The sequence below is a fragment of the Ascaphus truei genome, chromosome 2 (assembly GCF_040206685.1).
Source record: "Ascaphus truei isolate aAscTru1 chromosome 2, aAscTru1.hap1, whole genome shotgun sequence".
NCBI classification, from domain to species: domain Eukaryota; kingdom Metazoa; phylum Chordata; class Amphibia; order Anura; family Ascaphidae; genus Ascaphus; species Ascaphus truei.
The window spans coordinates 194,753,717-194,776,140 of NC_134484.1; the positions used below are offsets into that span (position 1 = coordinate 194,753,717).

Sequence of the window (22,424 nt, forward strand, 5' to 3'; positions counted from 1 at the left end):
TATATCTCTACCCCCCTTTTTCTCATCTCTGCCACTAGAGGGGCTAGGACCTTTGTAAACGACCTTGGGGAAGTTGCCAGACCAAATGGTAGTGCTCTGTATTGATAATGCTCCTGATTTACTGCAAACCTTAGGAATCTTTGATGTCCTTTTGCTATCGGTACATGTAAATAAGCGTCTTTTAAGTCTATCGCCACCATCCAGTCTCCTGGTTGTACCTCTTGTATAATCAGATTTACAGACACCATCTTGAACTTTCTTATCTTCAAGAATGAATTTACCCTTCTTAGGTCTAGGATTGCTCTGTAATCCCCTGTAGGCTTCTTTACCAAAAATATTCTGGAATAAATTCCGCTTCCTCTGTTTTCCTGAGGTACCTTTTCTATTACTTCTGCCTGTAGTAATTTCCTTAAAGCTATATTCATCTGCTTTCTCTTTTCTTTGGACTGTATCCATGTTATTACGTCCATATTTCTTTTTGGTATCTCCCTGAATTCCATACTGTATCCTTGACGAATGGTTTGTAACACCCACTCGTCCTGTATTGTTTGGGCCCATGTTGTGGAAAACATTCTCAGCCGTCCTCCTACGGACAACTGCTGGGCCCTCTGACCTTCATGTGGATTTATTCTTTGCGAATGATCCTCTTCCTCTAGAGCCACGAAAAAGCCGGTTCTGGCCACCTCTCCATGTTGTTTGCCTTGGAGAAGACCTACCAGGCCTGTATGCCTTTGCTTCTCTATATTGATTTTTATTCATCTGTTGGAGACTGAATCTCCTGGCTCTGTATTCCTGCGGTAGAAAAGTGCTCTTTCCACCTGATGCCTTTGTTATTATTGCATCTAGTTTGCTGCCGAATAGGAATTCACCTTCAAAGGGCAATGTACATAAGGTGTTCTTTGATGCTGTGTCAGCCATCCACTGCCTGAGCCATAAAGCTCTTCTTGCAGATACCGCCAGTGCCATAGACTTGGCTGCTATTTTTACTGCATCTAATGAGGCTTCTGCTATGTAATCAGTTGCCCATTTCACCTCTGACAACGCTTTAAGAATAGTACTTCTTTTTACGCCCTTGTCTATTGCCTCTTCAATATTGGCAATCCACACTCGCATAGCTCTAGCAATTGATGTAGTTGCTATGGCTGGCTTGTAGGCTGTCCCTGCCGTAACATATGCTTTCTTTAATGCATAATCCATCCTTTTATCCATAGCGTCTTTTAATGACGCTGCCTCCTCTAAGGGGATTGTGGTCTTTTTTACTATTCTGGAAATAGCAAGATCCACCTTTGGGCTGACCTCCCATTTTCTCATTTCCTCTTGTGGGAATGGATACATTTTCCCCAATCTTTTAGGCGCAAATATTTTGGCATCTGGTCGGGCCAATTCCACCTGAATAAGATCTTTAATTACTTGGTGGATGGGAAAAACTCTATCCTTTCTTTGTCTTGCCCCAAAAAGTTTATCTCTCTTATGGGTTAACTCCTCAGAGTCTTCTAGTTCCAAAGCCAGCCTCATGGCTTTAATCAGTGGATCCACAACTTCTATATCAAATTCAGATTCCTCCTCCTGAATCTCTAGCTCTGATGAATCCCTTTCTCCCTCTGATACTTGGAAACAATCCATCTCAGACTCATCTGACGAAAAACCTTTCCCTTTATCCAGACTGGTTTGGGATCTAGATCTTTTTTGCGTAGGGTTAACAGCTTGCTGGACTGCTTCATCCACACTCTGTTTAACTGCCTCCTTCATTAACACAAGGAAAGTGCTCATTTGCTCACTGGTATCACCTGCTGCAGTTTTAATACATTCTTTGCATAATTTCTTTCCTATAACAGCTGGATTCTCACACGCTGCACACCACTTTGTTTTTTTAGTAACTTTTCCTCTACTTTTATGTTGCAGGGATTCCCCAGCCCCCTTAGAAGATTCCGCTTCAGGTAGGGTAACCAACGCACTAAATTATAAAAACAAAATAAATGCTAAACATACACCCTGATGTATATATATATCATCTCTCTTTTCCCATTGTAGAACAAACTAAGGACTCACCTAGTCTTGGGAACTGATGTTTTGGGTGTTTCCATCTTTGCATCCATATCCAGCACTTGGCTTCTCCCTGCTGAGCGTTCCATGCTGCAGCTTCACTCACACATACCTCGTGTGGCCGTCGCATTCATGACGTCATCAAGTGCTCGTGCTCGTGCACCCGCACGGCTCGCGTGTCCGTGCACGCACTTGCCGGCCTGCACGCGCGCGCTCCCGAGCGGCTACGTGCCCTGTACCCTTCTCCGCAGTATCTTTGATACACTTGCGGTCCTCTGAACCTCCTAGGTTCACCGCGGATTCCTGGGGTAGTACCGCCGCGTTGCTACGCTGTTTGCGGTCTGCAGAGCTCCTCCGCTCACAGCTATTGCTGCTCCCCCTTCCGCGTGTGGCGGGCTGCCGGGTACTTTACCGCAGCGTACTGGCGCTTATGCGGTGAGTCTGGGCCTCCATGGGTCCCTGCTGCAGCTGCTGTGCGCCTCGTATCTTGGGCATTGCACTAAGTTTTCCTCGCGCTGCAGCCGTTTCCCCCCACCCAACAGGGGCACCCCCGACTCTAAGGGGTTTCCGACTTGCCCCCCGCAGGGCGCACCGCGGAGCTTCAGGGCAGAGAGGTTGAGACCCTGGTTATCTGCACAAAGTGCAGTAGGTGAGCCCTGTTTAAAAAATAACAAATCCTACACCTAGCTGTGAGGACAGGAAAAAGACTAGTGTGCAGGTAGAGGGAGGGGCCTTATATGGCCTACCTGCAAAAGTCTACTTCCTGTCCTACCTAGAGTGAGAAGGGATTAACCCAATGGTGCCCACTGCCAGGGTGATCAGGAAATACTACTTTCTATTCACTATACGCCCCAAATTTCAGGAGAAATTCAGTGACAAGTGTCTGATGCAAAACATGGGCTATGTATTCAGTTTATGAAATATAGTATTTTTAACCTCGTTCATTTACCTACAGTACCAGAAAATATACTTCTGGCAGCCATTTTAATGTGACTACATGGGAATTTAAGGATTCAGGTCTCATCCACAATCGTAAGAAAGCATCAAACTTGCTCTATGCACCAGGATTTAAACTAGTCAAAAAAATAAGAGAATATACATATGTAGCCAGGCTTCCCAGATTCACCCTTATCGCTGTATGCGGGGAGAATAGGGAAGGTTGCAGCGAGTGCAGGGAGCGCCCCGGGCACCGGAGGCTCCGCAGTATCTGAGCGATCAGGGCGCCGCCATGTTGGGTGTTCGCGCATGCGCGGCGGGCCGTGGAGGTGGCGATGGAGCAGAGGTCGCGCATGCGCGGCCAGAGGTTGCAAGCCCGCGAAAGAGGAGCAACTCCTATAGGGTGGAGCGCACGGGACTACGAGTCCCAGCAGGCATAGCGATACCAGGTGACGCCAGGGAGCCTATAGGGCAGCCAGGAAATCGGGAGGAGGTGGTTAGAAGGTTGCGCAGGGGAGCACGCCGGCAGAGCCGAGCGGGAGGAGGAAGGAGAAGGAGCTCTATGTGTAGGGAGGCCAACAGCCCCTACACTAGGCCATATACCCTGGCCCAGTTAGGCCCTGAGTCCCCGTAGAGTGGAGCGGATGTAGGAACCGGCCCCAGTTAGGTTACAGTTCCCCTTTATTGTGCATCGGAGAACTATAATTACAGAGACAGTTGCATTATCTGGCCAGAGGTTTGGGCTCAGACCTCCGCTGCCGCAGCAGCAGCCAACCGGGTGGGATCGCCCCGGAAGGTAGTCCCGGTATTCAACCGTCGTCTGATCCTTTGTGAAGTTCCTTGGCAGGCCCGGGCACCGGAGTGCCCGGCAGGTAACATCATCAAGTGCACCAACTATATCACATATCTATATCAGGACATAGTGGCTGCGCAGTCACACACATATCTCACTTGAGGGTGGGGGAACACTGAATGTGGGTATTGGACACGGGGTGGGATCACCCGGTGAAGGGGGTAGCGTCCTGCGAAATGCAGTAGTTAGTGTCTCCTCTAGGGAGGGACACCTGTTGATCATAGCATACTTATGGTTGCGTTAGTAAAGTCATTGGTTGTTTTACTAACAAGTCATTGGTTGTTTTTCTCCATGCTGTGTGTGGAGTGATATATATTTGTCCTGCGAAGAACCACTCCCCTGGAGGGAGCCATCGCAGGTGGAGGCGCTGCACCAAGTAAGAGGTTATCAATATTCCTACGCGTTCCCCAGGCTCTCCGTGGCGGAGGCGCAGGCCCTGCGAGCCAACAGGTTACACAGCATTGGTAGCGTACTGTATTTACTAGGAAACAGGGTTACACATATATATTCCAATACAAGTCGTCCGTTAGTCATCCTTGGGTATTAATTTATTGTACATTTTTGTTAGCTTAATATACTAAATGTCATTAATTAAGAAGTGGTTTTAGGTGATGATGCTTTGGACTGATTAGTCAAGATGGGTTGATAGAAGTCAGGATAACCAAGTCAGACAATGTTTTCAGCCTGATCGAAAGGTCTGGCTTCCAAATTTGAATGGGGAGAGGAAGAGAGGGGGAAATCTAGAGAGTAATAAGACTAAAATTGAAGTCACTACAAAGAGCAGATCAGACTTAATGATCCCACATAGTTGACCGGTTAGATTTCTTAGGAGCCTCTGAATAGGGAAGTGTTTGGGATAAGTGTGGAAGACACACTGTCCTTATCAGATACCTAAAAAACATAAGGGGAGGGGACTCTGGCTGGACCCAGTTCCCTTTGGTGCTAGGAGGGATTACCCCTTTAAAAGGAGTTCTTAATATATACAGAGATGACAGCAGGGTTTGCAAATGAAGTATTTTCAGTCCTATATATTCAGCCAAGTACTGATGAGCACAAGTACTAATGCAGTGATGTTTTTTAAACAACCATGTTGGGGTCTAATAGGATCCTTAACATACAAAATCTGTGGTACACCATATGAATACACGATTGCTGCAGTTAATTTAAGTTATTCACAAACTAGTATGACAAATTTCAGCAAAGCCCATCGCATGTGTTTTTCATATCTGATTGCACTGAACACTAGTATGCAAGACTTGATATGTAGGCCAATTTGAGTCCCCATACATAAGCCACATCAAAGATTCTTTTTAATAGTTCCGATGGTAATGTATCTAGAGGATACATAAAAGATATATACCAATTACTGCATCGGAGGTTGTTTATTGAACTCAAGAGTGTGTTGGGCATTAAGATGTTTGAACTCCTTATTTAAAATCAGCAGGGTGACAAAATAAACTGTTATTATGCAATCTTGTATCCTGGAATTGTGTCGTATCAGTATATTTTTAGTGATATGTTCCCATACAAAATGCTCAGGTTTCCTTTATTTACCATAATCACCCATGATTTCCTTAAATTGCTCCTTATTCCTTTAAGTGATGGCTGCCGGGACAAGTGTACCGGGCCCGGTGGCTGCGGGGGGCCCGGTGGCTGCGGGGGGCCCGGCGGCTGCGGGGGGCCCGGCGGCCGGACAAAGAAAAGTTGGGTTTCTTTGCTGGGCTGCCAGAACTCTCGTTGCCGCCGGGCCTCGGCCCTCCCCGGCTGCGGGCCTTTCTCAATCAATCACACCAACACTGTCCCACGCCGAGCCTCTGACGTAAATGCCCGCCGGGCCCAGCTTCCGGAATGCACCGGCATAAGGGAGAGGGGATCGGCACACGTGGATGTCAGAGGCTCAGCGTGGGACAGTGTTCGTATCAGTGAGGGAGGTGGGGTATTTGGGGGGTAGGAGGCTTGTATTTATTTGGGTGCTGGTGGGGTTTGCATGTATTTGAGGGGGGGGGGTAATTGTGGCTGGGAGTGTGTGTATGGCCGTGGGGGTGGGGGAGGGAGAGAATGTGTGATGAGGGGGGGATTGAAGAAGCAGGGTTGAGTGAGGGAAGGGTATTTGATGGGGGACGAAGAGAGAGAGAGAGTGAGGGGGGGAGTGAGTGAGGAAGAGAGGGGGTAAGAATGAGATGGGGGAGGGAGGGAATAGAGCGGGCACACATGGAGTTAAATGGGGGGCTCGGAAGACTGCCGACAGGGTGGGGCCCCAGTTGTAACTCTAGTTGTGGGCCCCGAGAAATCTGTTGGCGGCCCTGTACACGTATGCACACGTATATACACACACAAACACACACACACACACACACACACGCACGCTTACCCAACACATCTGATTGGTGCAAGTTCCTCTTTATAACAGAGGCTTGTAACGAATCCTAAGCTTGCGTGTCCTGTTCTGTGTGACTTGAGTAGTGTTTGATTTAAAGCGCTGGTTGCATTAAGTGTGGCGTTAGAACCAGAAGGCATTGGAACAAGTAAGCTGTGAAACAAGGTACAGTATATAGAACTACAGTAAATTGTTAGCACTTTATATTCCATAGTGCAAAAATGAGCAAGATTTAGCATGTCACACAATGCACGTCTTGCCACATGTATGTGCACTTGGAGCAGCTGTTCCAGGGAGCATACCTCTCTGGGAAGTTCTCACTGAGCAGGCCCAGTTGGGACTAGTGGTGCAGAGGGTGGAGCTGAGAGTGAGGATCAGGAAGAGGTAGGTAGCTGGGTAACAGAAGGAGAAGCAGGGGGAAGAGGCAGGCCAGAGTGTCAGGGAAACAATGGCAAGGCTGGGGGAGACCGATTCCTCTAGCAGCCAGGGGAATAGTTCCTTTAGCACACAGGGGACTCCTGGATACCCCAAGACAGGTTGTGGTGGTGGTATTATTAGGAAGGTAGATAAGGCAACAGAATGCTTTGACCGCATGAACCAAACAGTTTTTTTTTTAAATCTCCCCGAGGCTTGAATTCAGCATATTGCGGATCGGATCAACAGATTTTTGGGAGGGGTTGGGATTGACCCGGCAGTCTTGGTACACATTGTCACTGGTGCCAAAGTTAGAGATAGATGGAGTGTTCTAAAAAATGATTTCAGGGATCTAGATCAGGGGGGGCGCAAACTTTTTTCCCTGCGACCCCTGCCGGATGTCCTCACCGCGAGCCCCCCTCCCTCCTCCTCCTCCCTACGTTGATTCCCGGTGTCTGGACGTCACTTTGCCATAGCAACGTGACGTCACATGACCCGGGGCTTCATTCGACGCCGCGTTGCCATGATGACGCGTCTCCAGATGCCGGCTGAATCAAGGTAAGTAGGTTTACAGAGGCCCTGCAGCTCCCCCGGCACTTAAGTGTCTTAATTAACGCCCCCCGACGTTAATCTCGCGCCCCCCACTTTGCGCACCCCTGATCTAGACCACAAGCTTAAGGCAACAACCTCCAAGGTAATATTTTCTGGGTTTGGGGTTTTTAGAGCACTGGGGGTCCTTTCCTGAGAGTTGCTATCTTTATGATAGGGTTTATTTAATTGCACCTAAATTAAGAGGCATCTTCAGTGGTAGGGGGGAGGATGTTAAAAAGGTTGGAGATTTTACACTATGAAGGAGGGTGGGGGGGGGGGGAAGAAACAGAATAGATAGGACTGGGGAAATATCAAGAGGTCATTGAGGTAGAATGGGGGCAAGTAAGGTAACAACCACAGTAAACACAGATAAAACTAGAAAACTTCAAATGACTAAATACAATTGGAGTAGAAAGGCAAGAGCAGATAAGAATGGCATAGATTGAAAAAAAACTTAAATGCAAGCTTGCTAATGCAAGAAGCCTGACAGATACAATGGGTGAGCTTGGATTAATTGCCAAAAGGGAAGCAGCAAAATATCAAAAGCATTAATGAAACCTGGTGGGATGAAACGCATGACCGGGCAGTTACTTTAGAGGGTTATTATCTTTTTCGGAAGGATCAAGCAACTAGAAGAGGTGGTCAGAGTATGTTTAGATGTTAAACCGGATCTAAAACCTACTATTAGGTAGGATGTTTATGAAGGGAATTATTAAATGTAGAGAATTTGTGGATAGAAATTAGCAGTAGAGGTAAAAGTACAAAGAAAATGTTTGTAGGAATATGCTAGAAACCACCAAATATTTGTGAGATTGAGGAAGCCAAAATACGTCTGGAAAGGGAGAAGGCAAAGTTAGGTCATGCTTGCATAATGGGCGATTTAAAATTAGGCTGCGTCCCCGCTAGCGGCGGTTCTTACATATATAGATATAAGTCCCCGCTCACGCTGTGCGCAAGCGCTCATGCACGGGCACACACGCTCGGCACTTAGGTAAACTAAAAAGTTATACTTTCCAGTACGCTCAACTACCCGCAATGACTACCCGCAATGACCCCCCCCCCCGCGCGCGCGCGCTTACATGCAGGACACCGGCGCTCATGCTTGGAGCGCTCTCCAAGCATGAGCGCGCTCAGCGCCAGCGATGAGATGTTACAATGAAAGAAACAGGTTTTTGGGGGTGCTAAAAGACAGTTACATGACCCAAATTGAGGAACCAACCAGGAGAGGGGCAATACTGGAATTTGGTAATATCAAACAATGTAGAAGTAATAACAAATATTAAAGTTCGGGGACATTTTTGTGAAACAGCGATCATAACATGGTGTCATTTGAAATAAATGATCAAAAACCATATTACTTGGGTTCAACAAAGACTTTAAACTCTAGAAAGGCAGATTTTAAAAAACTGAGGAATAATCTACAAGGAATAAATTGGGATAATGTTTTTGCAGGGGAAAATGTAGAAAATAAATGGGCAGTCTTTAAAACATTGTTAGAAAAGCACACTAATCAGTGTATACCCTTGGGTAATAAATATAAAAGAAACAAGTCTAAACCAATGTGGCTAAATAAACAGTTACAGTAGGAGAGGAAATGGAAAAGGAGAGACCGGTATTTAGATTCTTAGAGTCAGAAGGGTCTGAGGCATCATATCAGAATTATAAAGAATGCAACAAAAGTTGCAAAAAGGGCAATCAAATTAGCAAAAATTGAAAATGAAAAAAGGGTTTGCAATAGAAAGATCAACCCTAAAAAGTTATTTAAGTACCATAATAATAAAAAGATTAGAAAAGTAAATATAGAACCCTTTCAGTGTGAGATGGGTAGCAAATCATTGTAGATATGGAAAAAGCAGAGGTATTAAACAAATTCTTTGCCTCCGAGTTTACCAGGGAAGAATCAATTTCAATTGTAGTACCGCAGGAGGAAGCCACAACTTCTATATAAATGAACAATTGGTTAACTGAGGAAGAAGTGCATAGGAGACTTGATAAAATGAAAGTAAATAAGGCACGTGGCCTCGATGGCATGCACCCAGAAGTCCTTATGGAGCCAAGTTCAGTAATGGCCAAACCATTACATTTAATATTCAAGGACTCCATTTCCACAGGCTCAGTACCACAAGATTTGCGTAAAGCAGACGTGGTGCCTATATTTAAGAAGGGAGCTAGATCACAACCAGGGAATTACAGACGTGTAAACCTGACATCAATAGTGGGGAAACTACTTGAAGGTTTAGTATGGGATAATATTCAGTAATACCTAATGGATAACAAAATTATTAGTAATAGTCGGCATGGATTTATGAAGGATAGGTCGTGCTAAAATAACCGTATTAGTTTATTTGAGGAGGGAAGTAGGAATTTAGACCAGGCTAATGCAGTTGATGTGGTCTACTTAGATTTTGAAAAGTTTTCAGATAAGGTTCCACACAAGAGGTTGGTGTACAAAATAAAGCAAATTGGACACAGTAAATATTTTCACCTGGATTGAAAACTGCTTGAAGAATCGACAGAGTTGTCGTAAATGGAACCTTTTCAGGTTGGGCTAAAGTTGTAAGTGGAGTACCTCAAGGATCGGTACTGGGACCCCTGCCTTTTAAACTTGTTTATTAATAACATTGAGGTTGGCAGAGAAAGCAAAGTCTCCATCTTTGCTGATGACACTAAATTGTGTAAGGTAGAATCAGAACAGGATGTAATTTCTCTCCAGAAGGACTTGGATAGACTAAACTTAGGCAGGTAAATGGTAGATGAGGTTTAATACAGATAAATGTAAGGTTATGCATTTGGGAAACAAGAATAAACAGGCAACTTACAAATTAATAGGGATAAATTAGGTGAATTCTTGATGGAGAAGGATTTAGGAGTGCTTGTAGACAGCAGGCATAGCAATCGTGCCTAATATCATGCAGTAGCTTCAAAAGGCAAACAAGATCTTGTCTTGCATTAAACGGGCAATGGATATAAACACACACACACACGCACACGCACACACACAGGAACGAGAAAAACAGAGTAGAGCCACCAAATTAATAAAGGGGACGGAAACCTGATTTATGAGAGGCTAGCTAAATTAGATTTGTTTACATTAGAAAAGAGGCATTAGAGAGGGGATATGATAACTATATACAAATATATTCAGGGACAATACAAGGCGCTTTCAAAAGAACTACTCATCCCAAGGGCACTACAAACGACACAGGGGCAAACCTTAAGGTTGGAGGAAAGGAGATTTCACCAGTAACAAAGGAAAGGTTTGTGCACAGTAAGGGCAGTTACAATGTGGGATTCATTACCCATGGAAACTGATGGCAGATACAATAGATATCTTCAAAAAAAGGTTGCACATCTTTTTTAGAAAGGAAAGGTATACAGGGATATACCAAATAATTAAACATGGGAAGAATGTTGATCCAGGGAGAAATTTGATTGGCAATATTTGGAATCAGGAAGGAATTTAATTTCCCTTTATGAGATCATTGGATATTTCATAGGGGTTTTTTGTTTGCCTTCCTCTGGATCAATATACTATAAATACAAATATAGGATAAGTATCTGTCATTTAAATTTAGCATAGGTTGAACTTGGGCATGTCTTTTTCAACCTCATCTACTATGTAACCAAGTTATGACAAAAATAAATAAATTAAAAAAAAGTGACAAAAACCTGCCCGAGTACAGATGATAAAGAACACTTATAAGCACATTCATGTCATGGACAGGTCCCAATGCCGACCTTGCCTTAAAAGAACAGCATACAGTGCTTCGACTGTAGCCATGGATTCTGGGTAATAAAATGCAAATGAGTAGGATGGGGATGGATGTCATGTGGACACACAACAGTGTTAAAGAATAGCTTTTCCAATGGGACTTTTTTCTGCTTTAATTCTTGGAAGTAAAACAAATTGTGAGAAGAAGAGAGTCCATCTCGAAATCTCTTGTTCTGAAACAATCTCTGAATTACCTCATAATAAGTGCCAGTCCAGCTATGATACCTTCTAGGGGGAATCTAACTGGGTATAGAACTTATTGGATCCTTTTTCTTGAACGTTTTATTTGGTTAGGGGGCAGTGGTCTTTATGATGCTCAGTAGGTGCAGATGCTTTCCACACTATTTTTATTTTTTAGTATTTTTAAGTTGACAATGGCTCGTGGCATATGGTGTTACCGTTCTAAACGTGCAGTCTCACCAACTTAAAAAAGTACCAACTTTCATTTGTAACATTTACATGGCTCATTCTTCTGCACCTTCTTGTTTTTAAAATGACACATTATGGTCAATAAAATGTAAATTAATTTTTTTTTTTTTTTTTAAAGAACACCAGGGACCAAATTGAACTAGTGGCAGTAATATATCCATAGGGTGAAACAAAATGATTGATGCCCTTCTAAATAAAGGTTACAGCAGGATTCCTTTCCCATACCCCACTATTGTCTCTTTCATAAACATAAGAAAGAGGAAGGAAGGGGGGCTAGTGGAGTCTGGTCCCTACCTGGGATGGGGGTATTATTGTATCTGTTTATTTTAGCACTGGGGTGGGGCAACGAGGATTGAAAATCATACCCATCATTAAACCTTTTCTAACCAAAAGGATTGTTTTAAGCATTTAAACATTTTTTTTGATTAAATGTGTAAATATCATTAAAGTCTTTGCAAATTGTCTTACAGCGGAGTATACAGAAATCCGGTGCCAATGTTGTCACTTAGAAAATCACAGAGTGGAACCACAATGCATAAAATCAAGACAGCTCACCGGCAAACACATGGGGATATTTAATCCTTCCAGTGTGCAACCTTCATGATTGTGACCTAGTATAAACAAACACTCTAGATGGCAATTAAGTACTTAATTAAAATCAGACGCTGGTTAATACAAATCCACTCAATACTAAAACGAGTGGTCTCCAATTATTTCTGGGATTAAACACATTAACACAACGGTAGACCGATACTTTCCAGCTGCCTCTTGGCAATATGGGTTGCGTGCTGTAAGCTGGGGAAAACTAGTTGTGAGTAACCAAACTGTATAAATTCTGTAAACCATTTAAGAAATCATAATAAATGACAATTTTTGTAATAGTCAAAATGTATAATAACTGCAGCGGAAAAGCATGCACATCTTGCCCTTAGGGACGTTATTTATTTAAAAAATGTTGAGTTACACATCTCGTTTTCAAGTATGTCCTGGGCACAGAGTTATAACAATAAATGGCTACATTAAATTAATCGAGTTATACAGCGAGTCCTCGCGTGCCGACGTTCCTGTTTCTGACTGATGCCTTATCCGACCCCGCATAATGCTGTCCGCCGGAGGCATTATATGTTGGTCACTGCCGCCAATTAACATGGGACCCGCATTCCGACGGTCCGTTAACTGATGGCAGTTTGCAGGATTCATTCCGTCGGAGAAGTGAGGACCGCCTGTACAGTCAAGTCACATACATTTCATGGACAGTTAGAGTTGGAAAAGTGGGTACAGGGGATAAAAGGGCTGGTGAGTTTCAGATTGAAATAGATAAGCTGTAACATCACCAAATGGCTGGCACCCTTTGGTTACCCTTCAGCTGTGCCAAAGGCAGTCCGCATGTGGTGCAACGCAGATGTAGACTGAAGGGGTTCAGATTGAATGCAGCTGTGGTTTCAAATTGTCCCTTGTCCTCTTGGGTCATTAACGTTCCAGAGGGTGGGGCTGACGAAATACAGCAGTAAGCAAACAGATATTAACCACTAGCATGCTGGATATGTGCAGAGGGAAGCAGCTCTTGGGGAACATCTCGACTTGCCCCAACTGAATTCAAATTAATACAAACGTTTGGTCGATGACTTGTTACGGCACATGTGAATGTTTCTATTGGAATGAAACCTTAAGTTATGGTGAGTAAAAGTGACAAAATCCCTCCACGATACAGTGTACAAGCACGGTGTGCTCATTTGCAAGTCATAACCCAGAACACCCTGGCTGCAGTGGATGCACTGTTTGCCAAGCGATAATAGGGAAAGACAGGGTTGCAGACCTGTGAGACATGCGAATGTACCCACAAGTGGTATTGTTATTTACTGTACTGAAAACGAACAAAATTATTTTAGAGACCGAAATATGCAGGTAATGCCATTCCAATAGTTAAAATATACTGAGTCAGTTCACTTTGAGCAATGTTTAGTATGCAGAATAAGAAGGGTCACGCTGCACAAATGAGGCAGGGGGTAACTCATTAGATCATCCTCATTGAAAATGTCTAATCAGTGCACACAATGACTAGCCATGATCACTGCAGCAAAATGAAAAGAAGAAAACTGCAACAAAGCACTTCCTATTTCAAAACAAATTTAAAAGGTTACAAATCTGAAGCTACTGGCTCATCTAATCTCGGCTCCTATACTCTCCTTGAGAATCTTTCTTGCTATCCCGAGACAGGGGCAATTCCTTTATTTCACTAGATTTAGTGAATATGGAGTTAAAGAAACCAGATCCTGCTGCTCCGACACATTTTAATGGACACATGACAAGCATTTGAGAGACCATCAAGACAGGACCTGTGGCAGGTGGTCATGAGAGCTCATGCACAACAGAACACCCAATTAGTAAATGTTCATAACATGCAAAGTAACCTAGGTCTCCAAGTACATGGTGGGCGATTTTTATACGGACAGAATTACTGTAGTTCTAGAGCCAATGTTTCGAATCAAGAGAAGTTAATGGAGAATCAGACAACTGAAAACTTCTCCTTGTACTGTAGATCTAACATTTTTTTCTCTCCAATTCATTCAATCATGTTCTAATCCAGAAACGTCGAGCACTGCACACATTTTGGCACATTACCACAAATAAATATCCATTAGAAGTTCAGACAAACAATAATGCACAACAGTGTGATCTATAAATACTAGTTGTAAAACATAAGATTAAACAAAATGTGTAACTGTGTGTAGGGGAATTTACGATCCTCTACAGAGATCATTAAGAAAGCAGTAAAGTGTTCTTCACAGCACTATGTTTTTGTATGGTACACAGATGACAATTTTGTTTACACTCGGCTTAGAAGTTTTATTCTTACATGGGGATAACGTGCCCAGCAAGGGTTTAAATCAGCTCATAAGAATTGTGTTAAGTATTTCCAAGACAATTTAGAAGGTTCATCAGAGGGAATGAACGGTCATGTGAAATAACTCCTAGTTGTGCCCATCTGTCATCCTGTACCAAGGAACAACTGTTTTGCTCTTCGGCTCTGCACCAGGCATGCATTACATGGCCAAGATAAATATGACAATAGTGTTAGGTCATTACGTTGGGTCACAAAAAAAAAACACATTCTGTGCCTCAACGATCAAGTATGATATAATATATTTTCTTTGTACTGGTAAAGGATCACAAAAATAGAAAGATTCAAGTTTAAATCATACCAGATCAAAGTACTTTTTTTCCCTTCTTGTTCCCTATAACAGAATTCAGGTATTCATTTTTTCCTCTTCCATTCTTTTCTCAGCATTTCTATATTGCTCTCCCTTCTAATATTGGGTCGTACAAGACAGAGCGCCTTAATCAACAAGACATGAGGACACCACAAATCGGCTGAAAACGGACTTGAATCTGGCCCACACTCCTGACGTTCAAAAAGGATGAGATTGTGCAGTGATCGAAAGTTCACATTTAGAAGCGACCACAATAAATGACATAGTACAGCAGGGCCATCAAACAGAGAGAGAGGGAGAGAGAGGGGGAGGGGGTGAGAGGGGGAGAGGGGGAGGGAGAGAGGGAGAGAGGGAGAGAGGGGGAGGGAGAGAGGGAGAGAGGGAGAGGGGGAGAGGGGGAGAGAGGGAGAGGGAGAGAGGGGGTGAGAGGGGGAGAGAGAGGGAGAGAGGGGGAGAGAGGGATTGGGAGAGGGAGAGAGAGAGAGGGAGAGAGAGAGAGAGAGAGAGAGAGAGGGAGAGAGAGCTTTCAATATTTTTAAGGGAAGCTCAAGAAAGGGGGACAAAAATAAAATAAAAATATTTGTAAGCGTAGGTTAGAGAGAGTATTTTATTCTGGTCCTCGCTATCCATCATTTCATTTGACGACGAATGGATTATCCGACGCATCATTATCCGTTCTGCGGAGCAGATTATCTGATTCTCATTAACATGGGATTCACATTCCAACGTTTTCATTATCCGCCGCCAGTTTGTGGAACGGATTCCGTCGGATAACCGAGGACCACCTGTACTTGTACATTCAGTTTGCTACTAAAAAGGGTCCAACATGCCTTTACAAAAACAGAGGCCACACTTTACATATGAGATCAGATGCCCTATAATCATGTGCAAACTATGCCTTCCAATAGTGCATGCCTTTTTCTCCTAAGAGTTCTTTATAACAAATAGAAACAATTAGTTCAAGAATCCATTTACTCTCGGACTTCAACACAGCCACAATGAAATACAAACTTAATTAAACAGCATGGGATCAATTAAGGCAGAAAAATGAATTGAAGACATTTTGCATCACATAATGGAAATAAGTAGCAATGAAAGCAACTTAATTTCTTGCTTTTGAATAAATTATTTACAGCATTTGATTTCTGCAGATGACAAAAAGAATGGCAGCTGAGTGGATTATTCTCTAGGATGCATATTGGAATATTTTACCTAGGCATAGTAGCAGCAATGTTTTATTATTTGGGTACTATGGCGAATATCAACTCCTAAAAATGTTATACATTAACAAAACTAGGATGAAAATTCTATTCCCACAAATGTGCAAACGGTTGAAAAGAACTTCTTGCCTACAAAAGCATATTTAATTGTATTTCTCTGTTAAAGCCACGACAGGCAGCAAGTATGTCCTTTGCATAGATTCATTAAGTTTCCTTCACAGCACTTTATAAAAAGAATGGGGGGTGGGGGAGAGGGGGAACTGTGCATAATCCATGTGATGGGTACAAATTAAAAAGATCAATAGGCAATAGTGTGCATGAGTTGCTGCACATACTCTGAGCAAGACCACCGCTTACTCCTGGATTGTGACTGAAAAGGGCTTGGGTCGGAAAGGGCTTAGGTCAGAGGCAGGAGGTGCCTCTTCATTTCAACATTGGGAAGCAGAGCTCTGATTCTGCACTCCCTTTTCCTGGGACTTCATGGGTGAATTTTAATTGGGAAGCAAGATGGTGGTGAATGCTTTGTGTGAGAAAATTTTGCCATTTTCAGGGATCACAAATGTCCAAAATCCATGAATCTACTTTTTAATGTACCCAAGACAAAATATGCAAATTAAGACCAGTGTTTTTATTTGTATACAATTACGACCGTCAATAACACACACACAAAGTTTTAGCCAGAATTGCAAAAAATGACAGGGGAGCTGCTACATATGCAAGGTAGACATTTCAGAGATACTGTAACAAAAGATTATAAACTTTTCTAACCTGTAATGAGTATGGGGTGTGTTCAGATCTGACCATCGTTCACATTACCACAACCCTTTCCAGGTTTATTTTCCTTCTATTTTTAATTATTATAAACAGAGTGAATGTCATTTAATATTTAAAAAAAAATATATATTTTATTAAATAAAAGTGCAACTGTTTCACGCTGGGTTTTTTTTGTGGTAAGCTTCCACATAGCAGGTTATACAAAAGAACAATGCAAGTGAACATTGTACAGTCTTTACACCATGCAGAAGCTTTCCAGCTGTATAATCCCACCAATTGAATGCAAATTTGACAGCGTTTCACACCCCTGCCAATTGCTGTGGGAAAGATGCCTAATCTGCATATACCATTCAACTTCACCAGGGCTAGACTGCAAATCCTGCCAGTGAGGAAACCATGCCAACCCTAAGTAAGTAGGCTGCCCATCTAGGGCCTTTCATTAAGCTACAACAATGTGTGTAAAACACATCATCAATTGTGCATGGATCAATTACAGAGGTATAGCAATGGCCACTGCAGACAGGGTCTGTGTGCTCGCTGTTCTATTGGATTTCCATGCAGGAATATACTGAGCCTGCAGTCTGCCCTGCACCAAACTACATAGCACAATTAAAGCAGCTCCCCACCCCAATATGATTATTCATTTGTTTGCAGAGGTTTCACCGGTTTGTTATTTCACTGGCATCCGCAGTCATCATTACAACCTCGGATGTTTCAATGTGTGTGAATGGCAGAGGCCATTTTAATGTTCCAAAATGAAAAACAGACATTTATTTTTATAGCACAGAGCGAATTGCTGTTTTAAACCAATAGTAATGGTACGGAGCACGAAGATATTCTGCACAGCTACTTATTAAATAATGGCTGTGTGCGTCACCTACGCACTAAGGGATGCATTTAAACAATTTACATTTTCGGTGCTTTGTGCTACCATGTTGACTACAGCAACCTAAAGCATGGATAGCTCAACTCCAGTCCTCTAGCCCCCAACAGCTCAGGTTTTCGTGATATCCCTGCTTCAGCACTGAGGCTCAGTCTTTGAGCCTGATTTAGCTGCCTGTGCTGAAGCTGGGATATCTTGAAAACCTGACCTGTTTGGGGAGTGGGGGAGGGAGAATCTTGAAGACTGGAGTTGAGCACTCCTGACCTATGGCATGGGTCGAAAATATTGGTTAATGTGTTGCTTCTTTAAAAAGAGGTTTTTTTCTGTATGCACGTTTGTGGTTACACAGAGTAAACTAATACAAATTCATGCAATGTCCAAACCACAAACAGGATTGAAGCTACTGCATATTATTTAGAAGACTTTGCATATTTGCCATGCAATATGCCAATAAGTACATTTATATATTCACTATAATCATTACATGAAAGTAACATTATTGCTCTCACAAACGTGTCCACCATTTGTATCCACCAACAAATCGAGACCCTCATCAGAACTGCCAAGATTCAGATCAATTCCACATTTGGTTCAAAATATGTAAAGTCTGACGACACGTGCTTAGCATGCACAGACAGGGAGGACAGTGTGGGGGAGAGCATAGCGTGCCCTGTTGCCTTGATACAGTTCTAATTTCGTATTTTCTACCTTTGTTCGCCACTGATACAATGATGTCACTTGGCGGAAGAGTCTGTAACAGTGATGCATTGTTTTGGATTAACAGTGAAAGTATACACTGCAGAAAATGGACTCCGTGGCAAAGATCAGGACTAATGAGGCTGTATAGTAAACGATTGAAGCATGAACAGCTTTTCATAGTAAAAGTATGCTTTATCCGTTAAATGAGCCAATGACAAGGGGGGCATTAACTGGATGTTTATGCGTAATTTGGGGAAGATCACATCACTAGGAATGCTAATGGTGTGCATTTAATCTACGTTACCGTACAAAATTAAGGGGTGGGGGGGGGGCAGCGGGCATGTTCACTTCCAATTGTCAAGTGACAATATAAGCACTGCGTTAACAGTTCTAGGAGTTCAACCTCCATCCCTACAAAAGGGTGAATTGGAAGTATAAATAAGCTCATAGTCACAGATTTAGAAACAAATAAAAAATAAAAGATATAGAAATGAAACAAGCTTGGGAAACCACTTTGACCCATGCTTTACTTCCAACAAATTGTAAGAATCTTGCTTTCAAGGGCAGCAAGTATTTCCCGAATCTCTGCACCAACTGAATCACACAACGAAAACACACATACCCACTACCTCTTTCTTTAAGAAATCCTCTTCTCAGAGCAATGCATTGAAACTACTCCAACCCTGAAGAGGGCAGCTTGGTGCAAGAGGTCTATTTATTAGAGCCATGTCTGGTTGATCCTAAAAGGATATGAAAACAATGGTGCATCCTTCCTCCCACATCTGGTTTGCTCCATATCCTTGACAGTATAAACTTGAAGCAGCAAAACATCCTAAATCCTATGTAATTTTTTTTAAATAATTCAGTTCTGTAGTATTAAATACGAACAGCATTCCCCCACCCCCAACGCCTGGCATTTATTTTGAATTGTTAACGTACTGATCATCCGTTGGTTGCTATAGCAACCATTTATAAAGTCACTGACGCGCACACACCCTTTTTGAGCTCTGCCCTTTGGCAACAAAGTATCACAAACAGATCTGTTACAGTGTTCCAAGCAGCAAACTGTCTACTGCCGAGCTGAAAGCTGTATCAGCAATGTGTTCCCCTTAGTAATATAATGATACATTGCAGCTCCAGCACAAAGTTAGAAGTCAGCCATTTCGATAGACCCAAGAGCAGAATATTCAGCGATCGCAGGAGAACGGATCGATCAGAAACTTGGGTAATTCTTTTTCATTAAAGCTGTGCACATGCTGCATTTAGCAAGACAAAAAAAAAGGGGGTGGATGCTTCAAGTTAAGCAGAATTGCATGTGTGTTCCTCTTATCGAATATCCACCTGCTACAGTAGAAAAACATTGCTAAGCAAGACTGCACTCATCAAAAAGAATGGGTAAAGATGGTGCAGATCAGGGATACCTAACAGGGGGTGTGGAAACCTGTAGGGGTTTGTAATGTGCCTCCACTGGTTTAGACCCCAACAATATGTAATGGCAGATCCCTGGCAGTATCGTGGGTTCCTGAGCCCATGTGGGGGCTGTGTATTTAGCAATGTCCCAAACGGCACCTTAGTATGGTTGGTATAGGTGTCAATTACAACAGGAGCTTCCAAAGTCGCTCCCTACAATGCTTTGCATCCATAGTGGGGCGTGACTTTGTAAGCTCCTGCAGTGACTGCTATACCACCCATGCTGTCCGCACATAATGAGGTGCCGTTTGTGTCACCTGTCCATGAAACAGCTTTTGAGTCAATTGTCCAATTACTTTTGGTCCCTTGAAAAAGTGGGGGCTACATATTAGAGATGTAATTCCTAAACCCTTTCTCCAATTTGGATGTGAATACCCTCAAATTAAATCTGATAGACTGCACTTTAAGCCCATATTCATTATTTAACTGTAACTTGAATTTATTTTGGTACACAGCCGAAATAACAAAACTTGTATCAGTGTCCAATTATTTCCGGACATAACTGTATAATGCCAATTTAAGACACTGTTACTTGATTATAGTTACCTACCTTAGTTGGTGCAACCCTAGGGGTATTCACTGCAATGTTACTGTTCGGCACCCGCATTGTATCTATTACTATAATTAGCATCGGAGCATGCATGCATCTACGAGAGAGGTATGCTGAATTAGCATTAACTAATGCAGCCGTCCCACAGACAGTTACGGAGCAGCAACTTAAGTCGTGTAACTAGTGATCCTGAGCAAACCATATACTTGGCTCACTCAGGGTCCAACACGCATACATATGAGGGGAAGGTGGACTATTAAATCAACAGTCACTTAGCGGCGGCGTTAGTCGTGTACCTGGTGACCCTGAGTGAACCGTATACTTGGCTCACTCTGGGTCCAACACGCTTATCTATGAGATGGAGGTGTATCATCACTACCCTGCTCAGGATCCACAGTTACCGCTCTAATAAGTAGCTGCACATACAATGGGAACATCGATCAGCCTGCATATTAACCTGTCAACCTGCGCGCGAACAGGAACGAATTGGAACGCTGAGTCAGCCCAAATCTCTGTGCAGGCTCACAACCGAATAAACAGCCACTTAATTGTCTAATCGAAAATAAATCCTGACATTTAAATCTGCTCTAAAACAGAAAATCTGACAACATTGAACATTTTCTGCCCATTCAATAATAAACTCTCTTTTCCACGTAATGTACACGTTCCCACAGTATTTTGCTGGCAAAACCTGTTGCTTGTGTTATCCATGTCCCACTACCAGTTAGCATTTTATGTATAAACACAGAGTGTTATGTTTTAATAGGAATCTAAAAAGATTATTGGCACATCTACAAGAAAAAATACCACACCTAGGTTCATTACTTGCACAGAGATGCAGAAAAAGAATGAACACAAAACAATGCCCAAATTGTAGGGAGCAGCTACCAAAAGCGTGGTCCCAATTTAAAAAAAATGTAAATGAAAAAGGTGGATATTGTCCTACTATCTTTATGGGATTACTGCTCCGAAAAAAAAGTGGTTTCGGTTACTTGCATCAAAACAATGCTTTCATTTGATTTGTGTTTATTTGGATTGGCTGCATTGTATTTTTATAAGGACAAGCACGGAGAGAGATTTCTAGATATAGCCAAGAATGCTAGTGTCAGGAAGCAAACAAAGTGCCCTGAAAATACAATCAAGTCAAAGCACCAAACACCATGTTGTGAGTTTAAAACCCAGTGTCAATTCCTGTTTACAGTGAAAAGAATCCACTGTTTGCCCACCAGGACACAGAGAGTACTGTACAACATGTGGTGAAAGGCACTTGTGAATTCAAATTTGTTGCTCAATTTTTTACTGCCGGTTCAAATACAATTTGCACATGCACAGCCAAAACTTTTCATTACCACATCTGTTACCTACTTAACAGCACAGTATTTTAATACAAAACCTCCCAACATTTTTGAAAGGTCTAACCTAGGGTGACCAGATTTTTAAAAGTAAAAACCGGGACACATAAAAAAAAAAAAAGTATTTATAACACAAATTACATCACTTAAAAATAAATAGTATGATATTTGTCTAGTAGCGTCCCCATTTATGCTGTATTATTAAACACTCTCTCCACGCCACATCAGGACCTATCTCCCCTTTTACACAGTTTCACACTCCTCTCCCCCAGTCTCTCTCGTCCCTCCCTACCCCCCCCCCCTCCCTCCCCAGTGTCTCACTCTCTCCCTCCCCCCAGTGTCTCTCGTCCTCCAGCCATTGTGTCTCTTCCTCCCAACAGTCTCTCTCTCTCCCTCCCCCACTGTCTCACTTTCCCTCCCCCCAGTGTCTCTCTCTCAAGCCTGTGTCTCTCCCTCCCCCAGTCTCTCACTTCCCCCCCCCCACCAGTGTCTCTCTCTCACTGAAGCCTGTGTGTCTTTCCTTCCCCCAGTGTCTCTGTCTCTCTCTCCCTCCAGCCAGTGTGCGTCTCTCCCTTCCCAAATGTGTCTCGCCTTCCCCCAAGGTGTCTTTTCCCCAATGTCTTTCTCTCCACCTCCCCCCAACATGTCTCTCACCCCCATGTCGCACTTTCACCCTCCCTCTCCATGTCTCTTTCACCCTCCCTCCCCATGTCACATTTTCACCCTCCCTCCTCCCCTCCCCCCAATCCATGTTACATTTTAACCCCCCCACCCTCCTCCCTCCCCATGTTACATTTTCACCCGCCCTCCCTTCTCCCTCCCATGTTACATTTTCACCCCCTCACTCCT

At 43.1% G+C, this 22,424-nt stretch overlaps 1 protein-coding gene across 2 annotated transcripts in view; it reads right to left on the reverse strand.

The window, feature by feature from the left end:
* SLC22A23 (solute carrier family 22 member 23) overlaps positions 1 to 22,424 on the reverse strand; it is a 140,223-nt gene that overhangs the window by 29,907 nt on the left and 87,892 nt on the right. The window lies entirely within an intron of this gene.